This window comes from Rhinolophus sinicus, linkage group LG14 (assembly GCF_036562045.2).
Source record: "Rhinolophus sinicus isolate RSC01 linkage group LG14, ASM3656204v1, whole genome shotgun sequence".
Taxonomy (NCBI): Eukaryota; Metazoa; Chordata; class Mammalia; order Chiroptera; family Rhinolophidae; genus Rhinolophus; species Rhinolophus sinicus.
In genome coordinates, this window is record NC_133763.1 from 9,877,429 (window position 1) to 9,900,915 (window position 23,487).

Here is a 23,487-nt window from a genome sequence, read left to right on the forward strand (position 1 = left end):
CTATACAGATCAAGGAGGTTTTTTCCATATTCAAGGAGGCAAAATGCATAATGCTGTCTGTGTTCCTTGGGGGTTAGCATATATTTTCAGGAAAACTTGGCTATATTTTTCCAGAAAGGTTCACATAAAGCACATACAGATTACAAATACTTGTGCTATTTCTTGCCATTTTTCAAGTCCTCTCTGAGCCCCCAAATATAGTATTGAAGTACCTTAATTTTTTTTAATGTCTAACAAAATTACTATTGACCTATAATGAAATAATATGAGCTTTAGCTGGTTATAAGTGAACTCAGGGTAATAATCTTGTTTCTTTTCTTTTTTCTAATTTTTTGTTGTTGTTGTTTTAATGGGAGCTTAGATCAGTAGTGACAAATTTGATCTTAGAATGGGAAATCTGATTTCTTATTGGATAGGTAATAAAATCCTTTGAAAATATGTGCCAACTTGAAAGAAAAGTATAACAGGGTTTTGCTTGTGAAATGTTTAGAAAACACAAAACAATTTACCTAACTTTTCTATGTATTTAAGAAAAGATAAATATGTTTAATTTTAATGGTTTAAAAAAATGCTAAGAGATCCTATTTTCCCCATCTAAAGTCTTACAGAAGTAAAGGCATTCTACAATGATTTCTCCAGTTAATAAATACCCACTTTTCCATGCATCCTACTTTTACAAATTTCTGTGGGAAGCCTACAGATGAATTTTAATTTTGCTTTGAACAGTCTTTTGTCTAACTTCTGTTGTTTCTTTACATACACACGAATCCCTTCTGTTACATAGTTCCAAATTTTTCAAAATATTAATCTATGAGTATTTTCAGTTAAATTAGAATACAACTCACCAATATGATCATTTTATTAGCCTTAATTCCATATCACTGGAACGTGAGTGGTGTGAGGACAAATTGGGGATATGACTGAAAGCATTATATTCAGCCATTTTTATAGTTCTCGTCTGCTGATCTTGTTTCCATCGATTATTAATTACACTGTGTGTGTGTGTGTGTGTGTGTGTGTGTATCCTGGTTCCATCTATAACATATATATATATATATATATATATATATCTTTGATTCAATTTCAAGAAATAATGTTGGAGTAATTTGAGTTAGAAAAAAATATTCTTTTTTTTTAAAAGGGGACCTGAGTATAGAATGAGGGAATCATTAATCTACTATGTCCAATCTTGAGATAAATACTTTTTAAAAACTTTTTCAAATTTACATAGCTATTGAGACTCTTGGAACTTTGGGAACTGGAATATATTTGCAACTAACTACAAAGACAGTTCACTGCAATTCCTTATGTAAGTTTTAGAAGGACATGCATTTTTAATACATTAAAAAATAATTCTTGACGATATGATAGTTTTCATTTATTTTCTATATATCCATATTATTTTGGATATAAAAACACGTTCCCAGCCTTAGTCTTTATTTCAAATCTTCACTCCCTCTTTGATAGAATTAGGCCGAATTACTAGAAGTTAGATTCCGCTCACTCAAGCTGAACGCTGCCTGGGGGTGTGGAGGAGGGGAGAGGAAGTTCTTCATCTTCTTCTCAGAGGTGTGGTGCTGTTTACTTTGGAAAGAAAAGATACAAGTATCTCCTAAAGTGGATTAGACATGGCAACACAAGATGATACATTTGCACTCTAAACTCTCAAGCAGCTGTGAGAATGTCTTCTGTGTGAAATTTCTTACCTTCTTAAAAATCTTGATAGAGTGAGTTGTAGCTAAGCTCTTAACAGTCAAAAACAAACTGCCAATGAAGTTTATTTTCTTTTTTGCTGAGTTTTCTGGACCATTGTTCCGCTTGAGGGGCCCTGTTTGTTAGTTTTGGCTCCGGGACTGCTCTTCCTTCAGGATAAGCTCCCCTTAGGCACTTGTACACCTCGGTCGGTACTCGGGGCTGCCTCACAGTTTATTCACAGCCCCTGCTAAAGCATAATTCAACTGCGTGACTTCCTGTGTCAGAGGAGGGGGTGCCGACAAGGGGGGTTGTATCTGTAATGTAAATACATAGTTGATTCTGTGAAAAAACGGGGACGTTTCTGTTTGTTCTCCTAAAAGATTCCTGCTGGAAGTTTTATTTTAAAGCTGGCTTGCAGCCTTTTTTTTTTTTTTTTTTCTTTTTTCTTTTTCTTTCTTTCTTTCTTTTTTTTTTTTTTTGAGTTGGACCCTGATCTGATTTTCTGCTTTCATGGCTCCTTTTGGAAAAAAAATTTAAAATATTTAATTCAACATTAACTGTGCTTACAAGCTACATAGCAGAATAAAATCACATTACAAACATTGTAGTATTAGATTTTATCACCATTTATTTCTTCTAGCCTGTCCAGGGATTGCTTCATGTTCAGTAGAACTAATTTGCAGTCAGACATTGAGGTCTTCTAGAAGGCCAGCAGGCTCCAGAAATTAATTTATCCAAATAACCGATCCCTCCTAGGCCAACCATAGAGGGAAGGGACACCAAAATGGCCTGAGAAGGCAGAGCTTCCTTTTGAAGTCTGGAATGTTTTGACTGACTTGAAACAGGCGGCTGGAATGAAAGGATAATTTTCAGTGACCCAGGGGATTTTTTTTTCTTTTTTTTTCTTTTTTTTTCTTTTTGGCCATTTTCAAATATTAGGTAAAACAAAGAGAAATTGCCTGCTCTAATTTAGAAAGACTTAGTAATCAGGAAGGCAACCAGACTGAGAATGATGTCCCAAGGTATATATATATATAGCAGAAGCTTATGTACTAAACCTAGGCAAAAAGGCAAAATTATTATTCATTCCCTTAAAATACCTTACAGGGGATATATTTTAGTCAGCATATCTGCATTTTCATCCTCTACACCTGAATTCTTTTCTTACATTAAAATAAAAGTTAATTGCTTTGATTTATTGCCGTTTAAAACATTGCTATGTTTTCATTTTAATTTTATTAAACAGAAGGTTGTAATTTAAAATAGCCTACTATACTAAATTAGTTTACTGGGACCACTGAGCTGATAGTTCATAGTTGTCTAATTTAAAAAAAAAAATAATATGTTTTAAGGACATTGGATCGTTAAAGCTAACGGTTATATGAACTGAAGCACGCGACTATCCGATGGTTTTTGACTCCCAAGTTGAAGAGCAGGAGAAAGTCATTTTGAATAGATTCACTCCTTATACTGTAAATAAATATTCATGGTCACAGAAAAAAAAAAAGTACCCTTTCAGTTTTTAGTGAAGAAAATGAATTAAAAGTAGAAATTGGTAACCAAACCATGTGCTCATTGTGTTAGAAAATAGGAAATGCTTCTTTTTGCACAATATATTCCATATCCCCTATAGGGCAATTACGCACTTGCATAGTATATTTTTAAAAAAGGATTAAGTTAATACTTGTAATTTAAGAGTTCTGGATAGTAGTAGATGACAGTTATGAACTTAGGCTTTATTTCACAGTTTTGGAGCATTATAAAGTAATGTATTTACTGATGAGGCCACAAGTAGGCCGATCCTGTTGTTGGCAATTGGTCATTCTTTAGTTGGTGAAGTATGTCCTGATTTAATATTAAGAAAAAAGAAATTGTAATTTTATTGATTTCGATCTGTTGTGAGATCTGGTGGCTTGTTTTGAATTGGGTCGATCGGCACTCCACATTCTCATTGCTGAAGTTGTCACACCTTACTTCTCTAAGTTTCATCTTTAATTTTTGTACCAGTTTTCCATTGGATCAATTGCCCTTACAAAGCCGAAGTACCTGGTAAAATATAAGAAACAGTTCTGAGGACAGAGGGTCCTTCTCCTGGGAGGTGCCATCACATTATTCCTAAGTGTCACAGAGAGAAAATAGCATTGTGCCTTCACCTTTCTATTATCTTTAAGCTCTTCTTTTACCTACTCAGATTCTGAGTCAAAAATGTCAGCTCTTTAATAAGTTGTGGGAAAGCCTTTGGTAAAGAAGGAAACAGAGAGGTTTGAGTGACAGGTGACTGGGGCTAGCAATGTTGATGCATTTAGGAGGGAAGGTCAATTAAGCTATCTTGGTAATAAGAACTAAGACGCTAAGACTCTATGTAAATACATGGTTGAGATTTGAGAAGTGTGCTCAGCTGAAAATATCGGACAATTTGGAGATAATGGTTGCTTCTACCAGTGGACTACAGAAAAGAATGCCTGCTAGGGTTGTACAATCCATGGCGCCATGGGAAGAAAACAGAAGTTCTAATCTTTCATCTCATCCTTATAAAAAGCATGCATTTTGTGTAGGTTTTATATGTAATATACTAGTAAAGCACTATTTGTACATAATGTATAGATACGTGCGCGCTTGACCTTTTTTTTTACTGATGAGGAATGAATGTTTAAAAAACATTTGGAGATGGCTAGCTGTGACAATAGTTAACTTAATAGGCTTTATCCTGCATATTTTCCAGTGGGAATCAGCAATTGTCTATGTTGATCAGGAATGTTAATAATTGAATATGAAATTCCATACTCGTGATTAATAAATGCCTATAGATATTTTCAGGTGGGAGATGCATATTTTGTATTTTTCTTTCTGTTCGACCCAACATATCTCCGTGGGGTGTGAATATATTTTATCTTTACAAGTAATATTAGTTTTTTGCTTAAAATCACTGTAATGTGAATGTATATCATTATATAAATATTGCCTTATGTTTATACTTAATGTAGAGCCTTGGGTACAAAGTAGCTGATCTTCTCTTTGAAATTATGTTAATGAACTTTATGAAAACATTTTTTTTTTCTGTGAACACTGAGGAAAAAATACATCATTTGTTGCTGTTTGAAATTACTGCACATTTGACCTCTGGATAAGGAACACTACAGTTACCTGATAACAGAAGGCTTAGTGAGGACAGAATGCTTTTTTTCTAAATATTTAAAAGACTTTCTTGCAGGAGAAGAATTCATGTTAATATGTTTAACTGCAAATGACAGAGGACGATGGATTCAGTTTGGGGCATTTTGAATCTGGGGCATTTTGGAGGTATGCAGGTGATTTCTGCAGAGAGTTGAAAACTGGATATGGGTTTCTAGAGTGCACTGGCCTAAATGCATAAATGTGTGAGCCATCAGAAAGTGGCTGATACTGAAGCCAATCGCTGAGGTAACCCAGGAAAACTGTGTTGAGAGAGAAAAGGACCAAACAAGAGAAGATTTAGGGGGATATCAGAGGCAGGGAGAGGACGAGGGGCCAGCTGAGGCGCGGTTGGAGAGGTAGATGAACCAGAGGTAGTGAGACAGCTCCTGGAAGAGGAATGGGCAATGGTGGCAGGTTCGTTTGAGGAATCAAGCCGGACAAGCACTGAGAGGTACATGATGGATAGGACACCCTTAGCCTTAGCAGTCTGAGTGGGACAGCGCAGGGTGGAGTCCAGATTACTTGCGATGATAGTAAGTGGGAACCGAGGTATTAGAGATACAGTATTGTGAACTACCTTTTCTAGGAGTTTGGCTGAGAAGGGAGAGTTAGGGCCATAGCTAGAGGCAGATGAAAGACTGAAGGATGATTTTTGGAGGAGAAGGTGTCCATGCAGAGGAAGTCCATGGAAAGCCATCCTGCTCTCCTCTGATCCTGCCCTCCCTCTAATGTTTCTCTGTCTTCAGAGAGCACAGCATTGTGGGAAATGGGAGAAGCACTCTCACAGCTATGTCTTTGGCCATAGGATCTTTATATTTGCAGAATAGCAAATCATCATTTATGGGAACTGGCTGAGGTTCCACTGTACTAACTCTCATGGTTCTACAACCATCCTTGTAGGAGGCATCCTTGTGATGCCTCCTTGGCATCACATGCCCTGTGCCCATGTCCCTGCCTGGCAAACGCTCCCTCCTCCCTCTATTTTGAAGTCAAAGATCAACCCTCTTTATGAAGTCTACTTCGGTGGCTCCAACTCGTAGTCCTCTCTCTTCTGTGATCCTTTAGGGGTCTCCTGGGGCCCTTAGTAAGTTGATTTGCAACTAGCTGTTTACACATCGCTCTTCCAATGCACTGGGGGATCTCAGGGGAGTGCCCTGTCCTGCCTCTCCCACTCGCCTGTCCCATTGCCCGGCACTTAATGGCTACTCAGCCAATATCGCTTGAACGAATGCATGAGTGAAGAAGGACATCAGAAAAGACAAACTATTAGTATCGGGGAGACACCAAAAAACTGTCTTTGTGACTATAGCTTATTTCTATTCATTATACTCAGCTATGTGTAATTGGCTAGCAGCCAACTTTATAGAGGGGATAATAATTACGGTTAATTGGGATGATGTCTACACATCATGACCCCTGTTTATTCAAAGTTTATTAATCCAGTTCTTTCAAAAATATGTATTTGTGTAGGTTTTATGTGGTATGTAATATGTCAAAGTAGAGATGTATTTAGTTTATTATATTCATTACTTTTTAAGTAAGAGAAAATAAATTAGAATTTCAAAGGGAAGTTTGAATTGCAAAGTGTCTTGTTGGGAGTACTTAGCGTATTCAATTATAGTTTTAATAGAGACTGTAATGTTCAATGGACTATTGTTGAAACATTTTGTTTGCTTTTAATTCTTTTCTTTACAACTGTTGTTCCCCTTGCATAAGAATCTTCAAAGTAAGTGGAATGCAAATTAGTGTACAAAAGCCTTGGGTTATGAAGTATTTAACATAATATTCTGTGTTTCCCATCATTTATTCCAACAATACTAGACTTGGTACTTTTCTGTCATGGTGATGTCCTGGTATGAACTGTATCAGTAGTAAAAATGTGCAAACATAATTAATTAGCTTATTCTTTTGATGTTATTCAGATTCAACTTGGTTTTGAGCTTGCGGTTAACTGCATAGTTGTACAGGGCCAGAAACTAAACACTTTCTTTATTACAAAAGGATATGTGGCATTAATTTCTCTTAGAGTTAGGATCAAGAAACTGGGAAGCAGAGGATTGGAGAGGGAGAGCGTGGCTTTGAGGTCATGTGACTCGGGCTCTCATTTGGACATTGTCACAATCTGGCTTGATTGTCTGTCTTGTGTATGGTTAGACTCTTGTCTCCTTGAATATATCCTTGCGGTTTAATAACAACATGTATGTGGGAACTGATTACTTATCTGGCCTTCCTCATCTGAAAAAGGAGCTAATAGGATATCATGGAGTTGCAAGAAACAGATGATACAGTGCTTAGCATATAGTAGCTACTCAACTAACGTTGGTCTCTTTCTTTCTTCCAAGACAATTTTGTTCTTTCTTTTACTAGACAGTAAAAATATGTAGCTCAACCTTTCTCTTATACCTGCTACCGGAAAGGATGATTAGAGGCAAGTTCAGTGCTAATTATTGGGAGTTGTCTTCTTCTAGATATTGGTATAGTCCTGTACTTTTAGTCTCCTTTACTATTTTTTATGTCTAAGTTTTCTTAAAAAGCTGTGGTATTTCTATACAAGTAGTACATTGAAAGAGTACATTTCAAGTGATAACAGCAAATTATTAAAAAAATAAAGCATAGGAAACCACCTCAAATCCTACTATTTGAGAAATAACCATTGATAATATTAAATGTATATCATTCCAGACTTTTCTTGATGCATTTTGTGCATATGGAAAATAATTGGCTAGAAGTTGGATCATTCTGTTTAATTCTATTGGATTTCAAAAGAAGAAAAAAACTGAAGTGAGATAAAGAATTGCTGAACTCCAGGAAGATGTTATTCTTATAAATAATATTAATTTACAATAGACAATCTCAAATTAGTTGAAAAAGTTTAATCTGAAACTACCAAGTAAAAGATATTTTTTTAACTGCATGTCTCGATTTTAAACAGGCCATTGACTTTTTGCTGTAAAACCTGAGGATAGTAGCCTACATCTCAGTTCTTTGTTCCCATCTGACAGTTTTTGTTAGTTACTCTTTCAACATTGTCAAGGTTTATACCATTCTTTTAGGGAAATTCTAGCAGTTATTTAATCTTAAGTACTAAATACTATTTCAGTAAACCCAGTATTTGTCACCATTCTTCTCTGTTTGTTTTGAATTTTCAGTAATTTTTCTAGAAGGGCTCATGAGGTGCTCTGCTCCCTGATTTTGTGCAAATGGGAGGATGTCTGTTTTGCCTTCATACTTAAAAGGCAGACTGGAAGACTACAAGATTATTTGGTCTCATTTCTCCCACTTAGCTTTTTTTTTTTTTTTCTTTTTTTCAAGTCAAGTTGTCCTTTCAATCTTAGTTGTGGAGGGTTCTGTTCAGCTTCAAGTTGTTGTCCTTTCAGTCTTAGTTGTGGAGGGCGCAGCTCAGCTCCAGGTCCAGTTGCCGTTGCTAGTTGCAGGGGGCACAGCCCACCATCCCTTGCGGGAGTCGAACCAGCAACCTTGTGGTTGAGAGGGCGCATTCCAACCAACTGAGCCATCTGGGAGCTCCCACTTAGCTTTTTAGACATCACACTGCATACTAACTACTGTGGAAAATAATGAGATGGACTTGATTTTCTATCTTGTGTCCGGTTAGACTCTTGTCTCCTTGAATATCCTTATGTTCTTTCTTCATCCTTGTGGTTTAATAACAATGTGTGTTTGGGAACTGATTTTTCTGTATCACTGTTTTTCCTTTTTTGTGGCACCTAGGGTGTCTTTTAAAAATGTATTTAGTAGGAAAACTTTATTAATGTTATGTGAGATTGGGGTGCCCTTTTGATTGAAAAGTTCAAATATACATTTCAGGAAAGATTTGTTTTATTATATTTAAATTGTCTGCTCTATTTCATTTATTGAATTAATTTCTCCTGAGTTCTGATTATGCATATGTTAGATATCTTTTATCTGTCTTTCATATGCAGAGGGTGCCAAAAAAATGTATACACATTTTAAGAAAGGAAAAAACTATTAAAATTGTAATACTCAATATATACCGATACGAAAAGATGAATACAAGTCATGTGTACGTATTTTTTTGGCACCTCCGGTATTTTCAATAAAATTTGTTTTAATTCTTTTCCATTTTGTTTTGAATGATTTTCTCCAGCTTCTCTTTGGCGTTCCTGTTTAATTCATATCTATTCTATTTATTGTTGTTTCTAGGGTAGCTTTTCTCTTTGTAAAGTTCCTAGTCTTTTTTTCTGTTTCTTTCCGGAGTTCTGTCTGATCACTTTTTATCACTCTTTGTTGTTTGTATTGTTTGAGCTTTTTTTCTTTTAAGAAGTCATATGGTCTATAATTTATTTAAAACTTCTTTAAACTCTTTTTTCATTTTCCCTGCATAATGTCTCTTGTGACATGTAGTTCTGGGCGATTGGGCCTCTTTCTGAAATTCAGCTTTGAACTATAATGAGCTTAGAAGACATTATCATTCATTCAGAGGCCACTCTGAAAGAGTTCTAGGGAAGCTGGTGATTGCCTCTGGTACACTGGGTTGGCCGCGGTACAAAATGTACAATCTCGTATGCTCTGCAGGAATGCCTCTAGTTTCCGTGGCACCTTCCGAATTGAAGGTGCTTTCCTATGTATCATTTGATCATGACAACAAAATACGAGTAGACAGGAAATATTACCTGCTTTTTTACTGTGGAGGGGACAGCATTGCAGAGTGTGTGTGTCTTGGTCAGGGTACTGGACAAGGTAACCGGTACTGAAAACCCACCTCTGGTTCCCAGTATGGTGGTGTTTTCCTTCTCTCACTGTCTTCCTTGTGTTGCTGCAAAGAAGACACTTACTATTATTGTATTAATTGTATAAATTCCCTCAATGTTTTCCATACTCCTGAGGCTTGATTTATTAAGTGACAACAAAACCAACAGTGGCAGCATGTTTTAAGCAAGAGCACAGGGCATGGAGCTTACAGGTGGTCTAATGGCTTCCTGAACGGTCCCCACTTACCTCTCATACCCGTGTGCACCTTTGGTTCTAACCATGCACCTTTGTGCTTTGGCATAACATAACCACAGTTCTCACCTGTGCCCTTTACGCTGCCTCGAATGCCCTACTTGTCTTAACTAACCCCTCTAGATCTCTTCCTGGAGTTGGTGTCTACTCATCAAAACGAAACAATCCTCGAGTTAAGCATTATCTCTTTTGAGAAGATGTTTCGTCCTAACCCAAAGATCTGAATATTTTGATGGTGATCTTTTCCTCTCGCTGTGAAAGAGCTGGTTTTCTTGCTCACCTCTTCCATGAGCCGTTAGGTGCCTGTGGACCAGGGATCATATCTGGTTTTGGCTTTTTAATTGCCTACATCTGGCGATGCTGGAATAACATAGGTGCTCAAAAGGTATTTAATGAAACGAAGACTAGATTAACAAATAAGTTCAGTCTGCATGGGGACATGTTGAATGTTTCTCAAGAGGAAATTTACACTATTGGTTTCTTCAACACCATTCATCTGGCTTTTATGGACAGGGTCGTTCAAAGAGACAAAGTGAGGGAAAGTCCTTAGGAGACTCGCATAGTAGTAGGTGAAATCTGAAGATGAATTCAATGTCCTCTTCAGAGATGTCAAAGCAGTAAGAATAAAGAGAAAGGAATGGATGCCACAAATATTGCAAAGGACGAATGACAGCTCCTGAGGAGTGATTGATAGGATATCTTTACTCACATCTTCTTCAGCCAAGGAAGCCCTTTGTCTCCTTTTCACATATTTAAATTTAAATATTTAAATGTTAACCATCCTTTATTTCCAATTGAAAACCTATCATGAGCCAGCTTTTGCCATAATCATGCCACAGAACAAACGAACTCAACACTCCATGGCTTCCCACAGCAGATGTATTCTTATGCCAGGTGCCTGCAGCTTGACTGTGGTTGGGCTGATCTGGGCTGGGTTCAGCTGGGCGGCTCTGTTTCAGGCCCGGGGTTAGCTGTGTTGGCTTCAACGTTTGCTCTGGTTCAGATTTGCTCCATAAATCTCTCATCATGTTCGGTCTAATGACTACCTGGTAATAGCACAAGTGGGAAAGCAAGCACACTTAAAGCCTCTGCTAGTGTCACCTCTACTCATATTTCACGGGCCAAAGAAAGTCACATGGTTAAGCCCCACTTGAATAACCCAATACTACATTTTATTATACATTAAAATAACGAATAATTTATTGTGGGAGGGTAGAATAGTGTATAATTACAGATCAACAATCCAAAATACCCTACCATCTTCCCTATGATCCTCTCAGCTAGAAATAATTTTCTAAAGCATTCTGAACTCTCATGGTACTCTTTTTGTGTGCATAGCACTTTATTTGTACCATGAAAGCATTAACTCTTTAAGACAGAAGGTGATTCATTCTCTTTGAGAAACAGGACCAAGTACTCTCCAAGGGAGCACATTCAAGGGTTTAGTAAAAATGCTATGCATTTAAACCTTCTCTAAGTATATTTTTGAAATAAAAATGGCAATCTGTTTGTGTACAGTTATAACATATTTGTAGACATACCCTTCATGAAGCATGCGGAGATATTTCTTTTTATATTCTGTTGACTTACATTGGCTGAGACACTGAGCTTTACATTTAAAGTACTGGAAGTCAAAATGCATTGATGTTCACTCAGAAAAGAACATTATAGTCCGGTGCCAAATAATTCATTTTCTCTGTTAGAGAGATTCCAAAATTCCCTTCTAGACAGGTAATTAAAATATTTTAGGGATGGTTTTCTTCCTACTTAAGCATACTTTCCAAAGTAGCTTTATTAAGCAACAACCTGTCAACCTTTTTTTTTTTTTTTTTTTTTTTTGTATGGAGGTCATTCTAAATTAAATAATTGATTGCATCAATTATAAAAAGTTGACCTTCTGTGAAGGAATAATGGCATTGAAGAAAGGTTTGTTTTATTTTTCTTTTTTAAAATAAAATATTTATGAAGTTGTGTGATTTAGGCTACTTCCAGAAAAATGATATATTGGCTTGCTTTCAGGAGCCAAACCAAATAAACTGTTATGAGAAATATGGTATAGTTATATATTTTGGCCACCTTGGTTAGTGCAGTAGAATAGGGTAACAAAATGTATTTTCTCTGGATAACTTGAAACAGTGCTCTTTTGAAAAGCCAGTTTGTTCTGGTGAATTCTGTCTATTTATAGTGTCACTGAAGACCTGCGGAAGAGTTTGGATAATAAGCTCTTCTGTATAATGGAGAGAGATGTGAATCCAAACAAAGGAGAAAGTGTAGAAGTAGAGCCAGAGTCAGCAGAAAAACAGGTCACCCCACTTGGGCGATGAAGCAGCACCACTCGGGGGGGAAAGTTGCGTAGGCGGACCATCACGTGGAAACCCCGACAAGCCCTGATTGGATGAGCTGACCAAGTTGGCTAGAGACTCATAAGAATATAATGAATTCACAATTTATCATTTTATTTTAACTTAAAAGGTATAAGGTATATTTTATGTCAGTGGGTTTTTTTTGTTTTGTTTTGTTTTATTAGAGCTTATTGGGGTGACAATTTATTAGTAAAGTTACATAGGTTTCAGGTGTACAATTCTGTAATATATCATCTATATATCCCATTGTGTGCTCACCACCCACAGTCAGTTCTCTTTCCATCACCATATATTTGATCCCTTTTACCCTCATCTACCATCCCCCAAACCCTTTACCCTCTGGTAACCACTAAACTATTGTCTGTGTCTATGAGTTTTTGTTTCTTCATTTGTTTGTCTTGTTGCTTTGTTGTTTTCAGTTTTATATCCCGCATATCACTGAAATCATATGGTTCTAGACTTTTTCTGTCTGATTTATTGCGCTTAGCGTAATAATCTCAAGATCCATCCACGTTGTTGCAAATGGCACTATTTCATCTTTTCTTATGGCAGAATAGTATTCCATTGTGTATAAATACCACCTCTTCTTTATCCAATCTTCTTTTGAAGGAAACTTTGGTTGTTTCCATGTCTTGGCCACCATAAATAAAGGTGTATTGAACATCGGAGCACATATATCTTTATGGGTAAATGTTTTCAGATTTTTTGGGTAGATACCCAGGAGACGGAATCCTGGGTCATATGGTAATTCTATTATGTCAGTGTTTTGGTGTTAGGCCAAGACTGCTTCTTTGAGGATGGATCCGAGTTTGGAATTCAAAATCCTCTGTTCTTGCTCCCTACCCCATGTAATAGAATATATACTTGTATTCTCATTCCTCTCTCTGTACAAAAGATAGCTCACTATACACACCTCGTGTTTTTTTGTGTTTTTTTTTTTGCATTTACTAATTCTTGGATATCATTCCAGATCAGTACACAGAGGGCTGCTTTATTTTTTATAGTTGTATAGTGTTGATCGGCTATGCCATTGTGATGCGCTGTTGGAGGTTGTCCAATCTTTTGCAATTACAAACAGTGTTGTGTGAATAATCTTAGCAATATGTCATTTTCATGTATACAATAATATACGTAGGACCGATTCCCAGGAGTGGATGACTGGATCAAAGGGTGTATGCATTTGTAATTTTTTTATAGCCACTGCTGGATTGCCCTCCATAGGTATTGTAACTGTTTACACTTTACTAGCCGTGTACCAGAGGGCCTGTGTTCCCCACTGCTTTGCCAAGAGACTGTATTGTCAAACTTACATTTCTGGCAGTCTAAGAGGTGAAAATTTGTAAAAATCTCAATGTGGTTTTAATGTGCATTACTCTTATTAGGAAAGGAAGTAGGCATGATGGTTAAGAGCACCGACTTTGGAGCCCAGCTGATCGGGGTTAAATTGGGGCTCCACCATTTCCCAGCTCCGTGACCTTGAACCAATTTCTTAATCTCTTGATGCCTCCAATTTTGATGACTATATTTCAGAGAATATCAACTACCTCAGAGGGTTGCTTTAATAATTAAATATGTTAACATAGGTCAAGAGCTAGACTAGTGTCTGGCACACAGTTGTTTTGGCTATTATTATTGTTGCTATTATCGTTTGTGTAGTTCAACATCTCTCTATGTATTTTAGTGGCAATTACCGTTCCTTTTCTATGAATTTTTATCCTTTGCCTATCCCTTTTTTATCATTTGTTGGTCTTTTCTTTATGGATTTTTATGAACTTCTAATGTTAAGATTAGCCCTTTATATATAATCTGCAAATATTTTTGCAGTCTGTTGCTTGTCTTTTATTTTTGCCTATGATATTTTGTCATGCCCACTTTTGAAATTTATGCAGTTGAACTTATCAATCTTTTCTTCTGTAATTTTAGGATTTTGTTTCATAGTTAGAGAAGCCTTTCCAGCTTTAAGGTTATAAAGCAATTCCCTACAATGTTTTTCTCTAATAATTTTATGATTTCTTTCTTTTTTTTTTTACATTTGAATCTTTAATTCATGTGGAATTTATGTTGATGTCTGGTTACAGAAAATATTTTAATTTGCTTTCATCAAAGATCTTTTCCCCGAGCACTAAAACTAGTTTTCAAAGAACAGTGACAACAAACTCTTTTCATATGTGAAGTGTGTTTTATGTAATGTAATTAAAATCACAAAATTCCAATAACTAGTGTAATAGGCACACGTAGGTTTGAAAAGAAACGCCCACAATATGTCCTCCTATTGCAGTCATGAATAAGACGTACATCATATCTCACAGGCAGGTAAAAGAACACTCTGAGGTACAGAATACCGAGATAAGCACACAAATGAATAAAGTCAGGGCCACCCTGTCTGGTGAATCCACACATTAAATGGAGGCTTGAACTGGTACTTCAAAAGGCTGGCCTCCTTTGCAAATCTTTGCAAGTCAACTTTTTCCACTTTCTAAATGCTTTTGCTATTGGTTCTTGCTGTACATACCTAATTGTAGTGGTGGGGTTTCAATGCTCTCTGTGGAAGTGAATGAAGACTCCACTTCTTCACTCTCTATATTTTAATAGAAAATAATCGAAATGGAAGGGGGGCATGGGTAATAAAGCCAACTGTGCAAATGAACTCTGCCTTTCTGTTTCTAAGGCATTTGAAGGGACTGATATTTCTAAAAGGAGCTGGCTGGTTTCTCCAAGCTGGCTATGGCTATTGCAGCATCCACAAAAATCTGTTAGATCAGAAAATTATGGAATGCAGAGGGTGGCAAACTTGGCTGCTGTGAAAGCATTCCTAAACTTCACAGTCTTTGTGGACAAGGAGGGGAGAGCATGGCTTCTCCTCTCTGGGTGGTCACCCCAGGAGTCACCTATTCCTGTCACAAGTTGCCAAGGAATGAAAAATGAAGAAATTTAATAAAAGTTTTTTGTGTTGCTGTTGTTACTTCTAAATATAAGGTTGGCTTATTAATTAAGGCTTATTCTTCAAGCAACATAAGGAAATGTGTTGCAGTTCAGTCATTCATCGAGTTGCCAGGAGTCAGAGTTGACTCAACGCCACATAACACACAACTCTTTAGTCAGTCCTCATATTTATTGAGCCAGCAGTTCTCAACCTTGACTCTAGACAAAAATCACCTAGGGCACTTGGCCTTGCTTCAGACCTAGTGATTCTCATGTGCTGCCAGGATTGGGAACCAGTGCATTAATCTTCATTTTGTTTTGTTTTTGTGTGAAGTACTATTGTGGAGGACAAACATCAGGGTTTCTTAAAATTAGGTCTTTGGTCTACTTGTGTCAGAATCACCTCCTTTGTTAAAAGGGAGACTGGAGGACTCCACTCCAGAATTACCAAAGCAGAATCTCTGGAGATGGAGACCAGAAGTCTGCATTCATTAATTAGTATTAATTAATAAATCCAGGTGATTTTGATGTACAGTAAAATTTGAGAACTGATATGAAGTCCTTGAGTATTTGATACTATAAAATCCAGTGAACTTTATGATTGTGAAGATATGTTAAATCTGAATAAGTTCTAGAAGATCTACTTTATAAGAGACTTAAAACTATATGTAAACTTAACTGAGTTTCAGCAGTAAAAATATACATCAAGGAGAGAATAATGGGCAATTGTTTAGGTGGTTTATAAAGAAATTTGGTAGCCATCTTAAAATGGAACTGAAAAAAACTCTACATAGTATACCTATATTATACATATTTTAAAATTCACTTGATTTACAAATTTGAAAGTTTTTCCTTAATGACTTGGGTAAAGCTCACCTAACAATTAAATGCAAGCTGCAGACCAGCACAAATCTCTCTATAAGCAGTCACTAAGATAGTGATTCTATTTCTACAGTTACAATTTTTACTTTAAAGTCAAATTCTTTGAGGTTAAAGTAAATGAAAAATGTGATCTGTACGCTTTGTCTCCCAACCAGAAAGAGATGCAGAGTGAAGGAAATACATTGACACATTTGCCTCCTAGAAGATAATTTCATAAAAAGTAAATAGATAAAAAACTTATTTAAACCAAGACGTGCTCATGCTCCCACCAACGTGGTGCCTTTCCTTCCATGGATTCTCTGATAGTGGAATATCCAACAACTGGAGGCACCATGGAGATATGAGGCCACCAGTAGGACTCCTACAGAGCAGTAGTTTAGTACATCAGCTCGGGATTGGAGACACCTGGGTCCAAGTGCAGGTTTTACTGTGGTTTATGGGGACATTGGCTGCATTACTAACCTTCACCATTGCTTATCATTTGTTATAGTAGCATTCCGAGAAAGCTAGATTAGCACCAAGGCCCATGTAATGTGTATAAATATATTTATTCCAACAATGGCATTATGTATTAGTCAGGGTTCTCCAGAGAAACAGAACCAGTAGGAGATATATATATATATATATATATATATATATATATATATATATATATATATATATCGTGAGAGAGAGACAGAGAGACAGAGAGAGACAGAGAGACAGAGAGAGACAGAGAGCGAAAGAAGCTGATTGTGAGGAACTGGTGCTCACGTGATGATTATGGAGCCTGAGAAGTCCCACAGCCTGCTGTCCGTCAGCTGGAGACCCAGGAAAGCCAGTGGTGTAATTCATTCTGAAGTCCCAAGTCTGAAGGCCAGAGACCCAGAGGAGTCAATGGTGTAAATCTTAGTCTGAGGGCAGGTGAAGATGACATGAGATGTCCCAGCTCAACAGTGAGACAGGAAAAAGGGACGAATGCCTCCTTCCTTCTTTTTTTTGTTCTATCCAGGTCCTCAGTGGATTGAGTGATGCCTGACCACATTGGACGGGCAATTCACTTTACCCAGCCCACTGATTCACGTGCTAATCTCATTCCGAAACACCCTCCTTATTCTTCATACTCAGTAATAATGTTTAATCTGGGCACACCATGGCCAGTCAAGTTGACACATAAAATCAACCATCACAGCATCAAGGATTACTTTGTGAAAGAGTGTTTTTCTATATTTAAAGTATGTGGACCTCAAAGACGGATCTATATCGCAGCCTTCCCATCTTTATTTGGGAGTACTGAAGGCTAGCTCTTCTACTTTGAATACTGTCTGTTTATTTAAACTGTTAAACCATTTTTACAGATTTGTTAAATATTTTTAATTTAAAATTACTGTGAGCCAGAGCCCTCGTGCTAGTCACTGAGTATATAGAGATGAATAATATTCCTGACCTCAGGGAGTAGATTCTCTCAGAAAGAAATATGAAGCGTGATCAAAAAATATAGTGAATGTTTAAATTACAAAATATATATATTACAGTAAAAGACACATTGCCATTAATCCGTCCTCAAAATACTCACCCTCACTTCCAACACACTTACCCCATCATTCTTGCCACTTTCTGGAGCGGTTCCGGAAGTCCTCTTTTGTGAGTGTCTTTAGTTGCGCTGTTGTGGCTGCCTTGATGTCCTGAATTGATTCAAAACGTTTACCTTTCATGGTCATTTTGACTTTGGGGAAGAGCCAGAAGTCGACTGTGCCAGATCCAGTGAATAAGGTGAATGAGGACACACTGTAATGTTTTTATTTGACAGAACTTGACCTACCAGAAGCAATGTGTGACACGGGGCATTGTTTTGATGGAGGATGAAACCGTTTGCCCATTTCATGTTAATGCATTGTTCGTGATCCATGATTTATGGCACTGTAAAACACACCTCCTCTCAACCATGGCTCACACCCGACTGACCACACCAAACAAGTTGAAACTTGTCACACCCTGCTACTAAGTTTCGGCGAGCTGCTTCCCATATTGAAGATCCCTGCCTTTCCGTTGGATGGCACTCGGCAGCAGCATTCACCGTATTTTTTTAAATCACACCTCGTATCTGTATAGAAGCAATTGTAACTCAGTCTCAGAAGGTAATAGCTAATTACCAAGTTTATTACCAAAAAACAAAATTCCTTGTTGTATTTGTGGGGAGGTGGCAGAACCCACCATTCAGTACAATAAAATGCCCTGTACCTTTGGAAGCTAGTAATGACATTTACTTAGCTACATAAAGGCAAGTGGATAAGTTTACCCAGATGCTTTCACAAAGAGGCAAGATTATAGAAGAGCTCTTGACTGTAGTCTAGGTTGTTACTGAGTACTTGTTTGAGTTACACTAATCTCTGTCTCCATGCTTGAGGCCCCTTACCAGCAAAGTACTAAGTGCTAAGTTAGACTCTATAATTTTATCAAATGAGTATTGTTACCAGATTAAATACAGGATGTCCAGTTAAATTTTAATTTCAAATAAAACAACAAATACTTTTTTTTTTTTGGTGTAAGTATGTCCCAAATATTTTATTCCTTTTTATCAGAAACTAAAATTTAACTGGGTACCCCATTTTTTTTTTTTTTTTTTATGCTAAATCTGCAACACTAAAGTGACCCTGTGTGAATCAGAATGACTAAATTCTAGCCCTGCCAGGATGGGTGATGAGAACTAGGAAGCCAGATGGTTTCTTTCCCTGTAAAAGTAAGACGTGGAGCACAAGAAAAATAATGACAAAGAAAACTCTCTGAAAACCAGGCATTAGACACAATCAGACAGAATAGGAAGTAATCCTACAGCTCACAGTTCTGTCATTCCAGTGTTCATCAAGTTCTTTTTGTGTCATCTAGTCTAATGGAATGTCAGAGGGGCAGAAAAATAATCTGGTGTTATATTATTTGATGATAGCAATGATTAAAGTTTTTTGATAGATACATTTTAAAAATCGTTTTGTTTTCGTTTTCAGATTTAACAAGCTTTTTGTTTACAAATTGAACAAGCACTTATCAAACACCTAGCATATGTCAGGTACAGTACGAAGTACTTTGACAACCATGTCTCATAAAGTAAAGGTTATTGTTAGTCGGTCCTAGAATTAAGAGAATGTTTCTGAGTCTGAAAAGTCATAATGTTAAGAGATAAGATTCAGAGCTCACTGGTCTAATTGCACCCTCCCCCCCCCGCAAATAAAGTCATAGTTCACCATAATTTGAACCTGAGATTATGAAAAAGACTTCCGTAGCTAAAGAGTTAAGTGCACACTCCTGGTGGTGCCAAAAAAAAATATATGCAAGTGGACACTTTGGTCACCATTGCTCAAGCAGTAGTTCGCCATAATCAGAAGTGTCTGGATGCTGATGGTAACCACTCTGAGCACCTCTTGTAATCGCAGAAGTCAAATGTGACTTGTATTCATCTTTTGTTATCAGTATATATTGGGTATTACAATTTTAATAGTTGTTTCCTTTCTTAAAAATGTGTATGCATTTTTTGGCACCCTCTGTATTTGCCATTTCCTGAAAAACCGACTCACAGGGTGGGATTTTCAAAACCATTTGGCGCACCACAGTGCTGTTAGCAGACCATTATCTTGACCTTATGTAGTGCGGCAGGATCACCATTGTATTTCCGGGTGACCATTTTCCCTGGGGAGCACGCTCCTTCCACTTCAAAGTCCCAAAGTTGTGTTAGCATCCAGCACGCATAAATGAAGAGTTCCCTGCTTTTCTTGACATAGAGGTTGGGTAAAACATGGTCTGGTTTATGCTTTCAATCATCTAAATTTGTCCAGGCATGATAGAGGATGCCATGCAATTTTCCTTTGGTAGTTAGAGCTTTACTGACATAATTGCAGCCCAATCACATTTCTAAGATAACTAGTACAATATGTACATATTTAATTCAAAGTTTCCTGGATGATTTCAGGCAAATAATGACTATGTTTTAAGTCATCTCAAAAAACAGAGAGCCAAAAGTGAAAGTGCTTTAAAATCATCTGGGAAGGTTCCTCTAGGCAACTGTGTTTATTCCTCTGCTTTTGGCACCTTTCCCTTCGAGGACCCGCTTCCCTCGGATCCCAGAACTTTCCTCATGTTCTTTTCGTCTGTCCCACCACCCAAGTTTAATGTACCATACCATTGTCTTAAAGTCAGATCAAGTGGCTTGTAGGTTAATATGGTAACTTTTCTCGTATGCTAATAAAACTTAATGACTGATGAGTTACTACTCCAGATGACATATTTACATTTTAATGGTGATTTTTTTTTTTATTTTTTTTTTATAGTTAACACCACGTTGAGGCCAAGGGGGGAATGTAAGCATAAACTGGAATGGGTGGAGATTAAGGGAAAGGTTTTTTTGTTTTGTTTTGTTTTGTTTTTGTTTTCAGAATCTCTCATCCAGTCACACCACTAGACCTTTCTTTCGCTGGCCTCAGTTGGTGGCTGATTTAAAATGTAGAGATTATGATTGTTCAGCTAAGATGAGGAACCCATATGGCTTTCAAATGTCTATACTTTTTATACTAGTGGAAAATAAAGTCATGATGAAACTGCCTCTGTGGGTATGTGTGTGTGAATAAAACTCATATGCTGTAGTGAAGTGGAAATAAAATGCATAGTATAGATGACCCCTCCCATTTGGATCCCAGACTTAATTGAAACAAAAATATAGAAATATCAAGATTGAAGAAGATGTGTATATTCGTTATTAAAGTAGTCAGTTGATAGCTTACCCAGAGTAAATACTGTTCATGGCAGGTGATTTTGTCTGCTTTTTACTATGTATTAATATATACACTCAATTCCCAGAGCAAGTAGGAAGATTCTAGAAGGAGGAACACAGACACCACTGGAACATCAGGAGTGAAGATAAAGCAGTGCCTGAAACATAGTAGAGAAAGGGGCAGAGCACTTTGGGGAGGGGATGAAAAATCCAGAAGAATCATTCTGGAAACTCCATAAGAAGTCATCTCCTAGCTGTTAGGTGTGGTAGCTTCTGACAACTGTTAAAGTTGTGAGCCAAGTCTGGTTTCTATTTTCCTTACATAGAGGTCTGTCTTTCAAGCGAGGTTACTTTTATGCATATTTGTTCCCTGGAAGCATATCTGATCTTTTTTTCTTTTAAAGTAGTTGCAATGGATTAGTACAAATTTATCAATATGCTAATATTCTTCCGTATTTATCTTCCGTTCAGACCTATCCTCTGAGGGTTATACTAATACATTCAGATGCTTTCTGGGCATCCCTTTACATAAGAGGTGGGGAGCTATTCCACATGCTTGAAACTGATCTCATTGTATATTTATTCCATTTCCATTCACCTTGAGAGTCATCTTTTACTGCCCTCTGCCAATTCCTCATTTTTAAATCCAGTCCATCAAACCATGCTAATTCCAAAACAGTCCTCAATCCTTGCCGTCAAGTCCATCTCAGTTACTACCACCCTAGTTCGGTGAATCCGCTCCTTAAATTGCCTGGACTGAATTGTTTCCGTAATTTCCAATTTACCCATCTGTCTCCGTTCTTGTCCCTTTTGTATCGATCTGGTATACGCAGCCAAAATGATCTTTCTAACAGATGATTCTACTAAAGCCAAAGTTAAAAAAAATCTCAAAGTGCCCTAGATAGTTCTCCACGGCCTGAGCGTCTCAGCCCCTCAGCAGTACCTCAGCCCATTTCTCACCCTATATTTTAGAACCCACATTGAGTTAGGTGCCCCATGCATAAATCTGTTATAATCACATCGCACTGATTTTAAATAATTTGTCGAGCTTTCTGTAGCCTTCGCCCTACCCCCATTCCTGCAAACAAGCAAATAAACAAACAAGCAAAAGCTCTCCACTCTCCCAGTGGACAAGGTCAGAACCTTAGTCATATTCACATGTCCAGTGTAGTGGAATGGCTCCCAGCAGGCCCCAGAATCAGACTACATTCAATTCCAGATCTAGATTTAGGAATGAGCAGTCTCTAGTAAGTTAGTGGTGCCTCCATGCCTCAGTCTCCTCATTTGTAAAATGGGGATAATAGCATCGAGTTCCCAGGATTGTTGTGAAGCATAAATGCCCAGCATTTAGGATAGTCAGTATTTACAGAGTAGGCAACTCACTTCATATTGTTACAGAGAAAGTGCTCAGTATCTTATAAAACTGAAGGTATATAATAGAAGTCATAGCAGGGGAAGGACCAGTTGGATTAGATGAGGGTCTGACTCTAATGGTGAGAGCTGACTTGAGTCCACTTTTCATTTGAAAGTAGAATTAGACCTTTTGTGCTGGTAGGTATTATTTAGGAGGTGAGGGAAATTCCTATGTAGGGGTCCCCAGCCCCATACCCCACAACTACACCCTGTTTGAATTAGTGTCCTAGTCTCCCTGAGAGTCAACTGGAGGCAGACATCTTGTCTTTGTTCAAATTCAACATGTTGAACAACATCCTGGTTCCTGTTCGGGAGGAAAATGGAAACTAACATCAGAAAGATGCTTCCGTTCATGGCCCGATAGTGGCGTGAAGAGGATGGACACTTGGAGTCCAAGAATGGTCATTCTTTTCTGACATGAATTTCTAGCTCTTTCCAGTGTAGTGTCAGATGACTCACAGAAGTGACTTTCTGAGTCCTCTCACTACCTTTTTATCATAAATGTAGATCCCATAAACTTTAACGGACATGGAAGCTGATTGCCCAAGGGTAGAAGAGGTCTTCCCCGATTGCTCATATGATCGCTCACACGTGAAGAGAGAGCCTGAGAGCGTCCCTGCATGAGCCTCTCTAGCCACGCGATCTGGTGGACAGAATATGGTTCTGTAGCTAATATTCACAAATATTATGTTCACAGAATGGTCGATGCTCTTGGATAGAACGTAATGGTGTGTTCTGATACTCGTTTGCTTCCTCTTTTACCCACCACTTCTCAGTTGGTGTGGAAATATTAGCATCGTGAGGGTTCTGAGATCACACTGATCATAGTGGGGGAAAAAGAAAAGTTTGAAAGTAATTCTACTCTAACGACTTTGATGCCAGCATCCAATGGCTTCTTCATGGGAGAGACTATAATGTGACTGGATTTTAATTGGTGGCTCTTCTACCTTTTTTTTTTTTTTCTAGATAGTTTACCATGCTAGAAAAAGAAGCAAGCAATGTGGTCTAGATATCAGATTTTTCTGGCTCTTGAGAATTTAATCGACCAACAATAATTGGTGGTAATTGACCGATACACTTGGTTTCCCTGTGGTTCCCTGCAAAGGCTGTGTGGTAAAAGATTTAAAGACAGAGGATAAAATTGGGGGCCATTTTGAAGTTGCTACAACTCTTTTAATCCAATAAGTTACCATTTAGTAAATTAGTGTTTTGTTGATGAATTTTATAGTTCCAGAGTTTCTTCATAGAATAAGAGAACTTGGCTTAAAACACTGAAAAAAATGCTGATATATTCACTGTGTGGGTAACTATAACTTC

At 37.4% G+C, this 23,487-nt stretch overlaps 1 protein-coding gene across 10 annotated transcripts in view; it reads left to right on the forward strand.

The window, feature by feature from the left end:
- EYA1 (EYA transcriptional coactivator and phosphatase 1) overlaps positions 1-23,487 on the forward strand; it is a 292,977-nt gene that overhangs the window by 23,190 nt on the left and 246,300 nt on the right. The window lies entirely within an intron of this gene.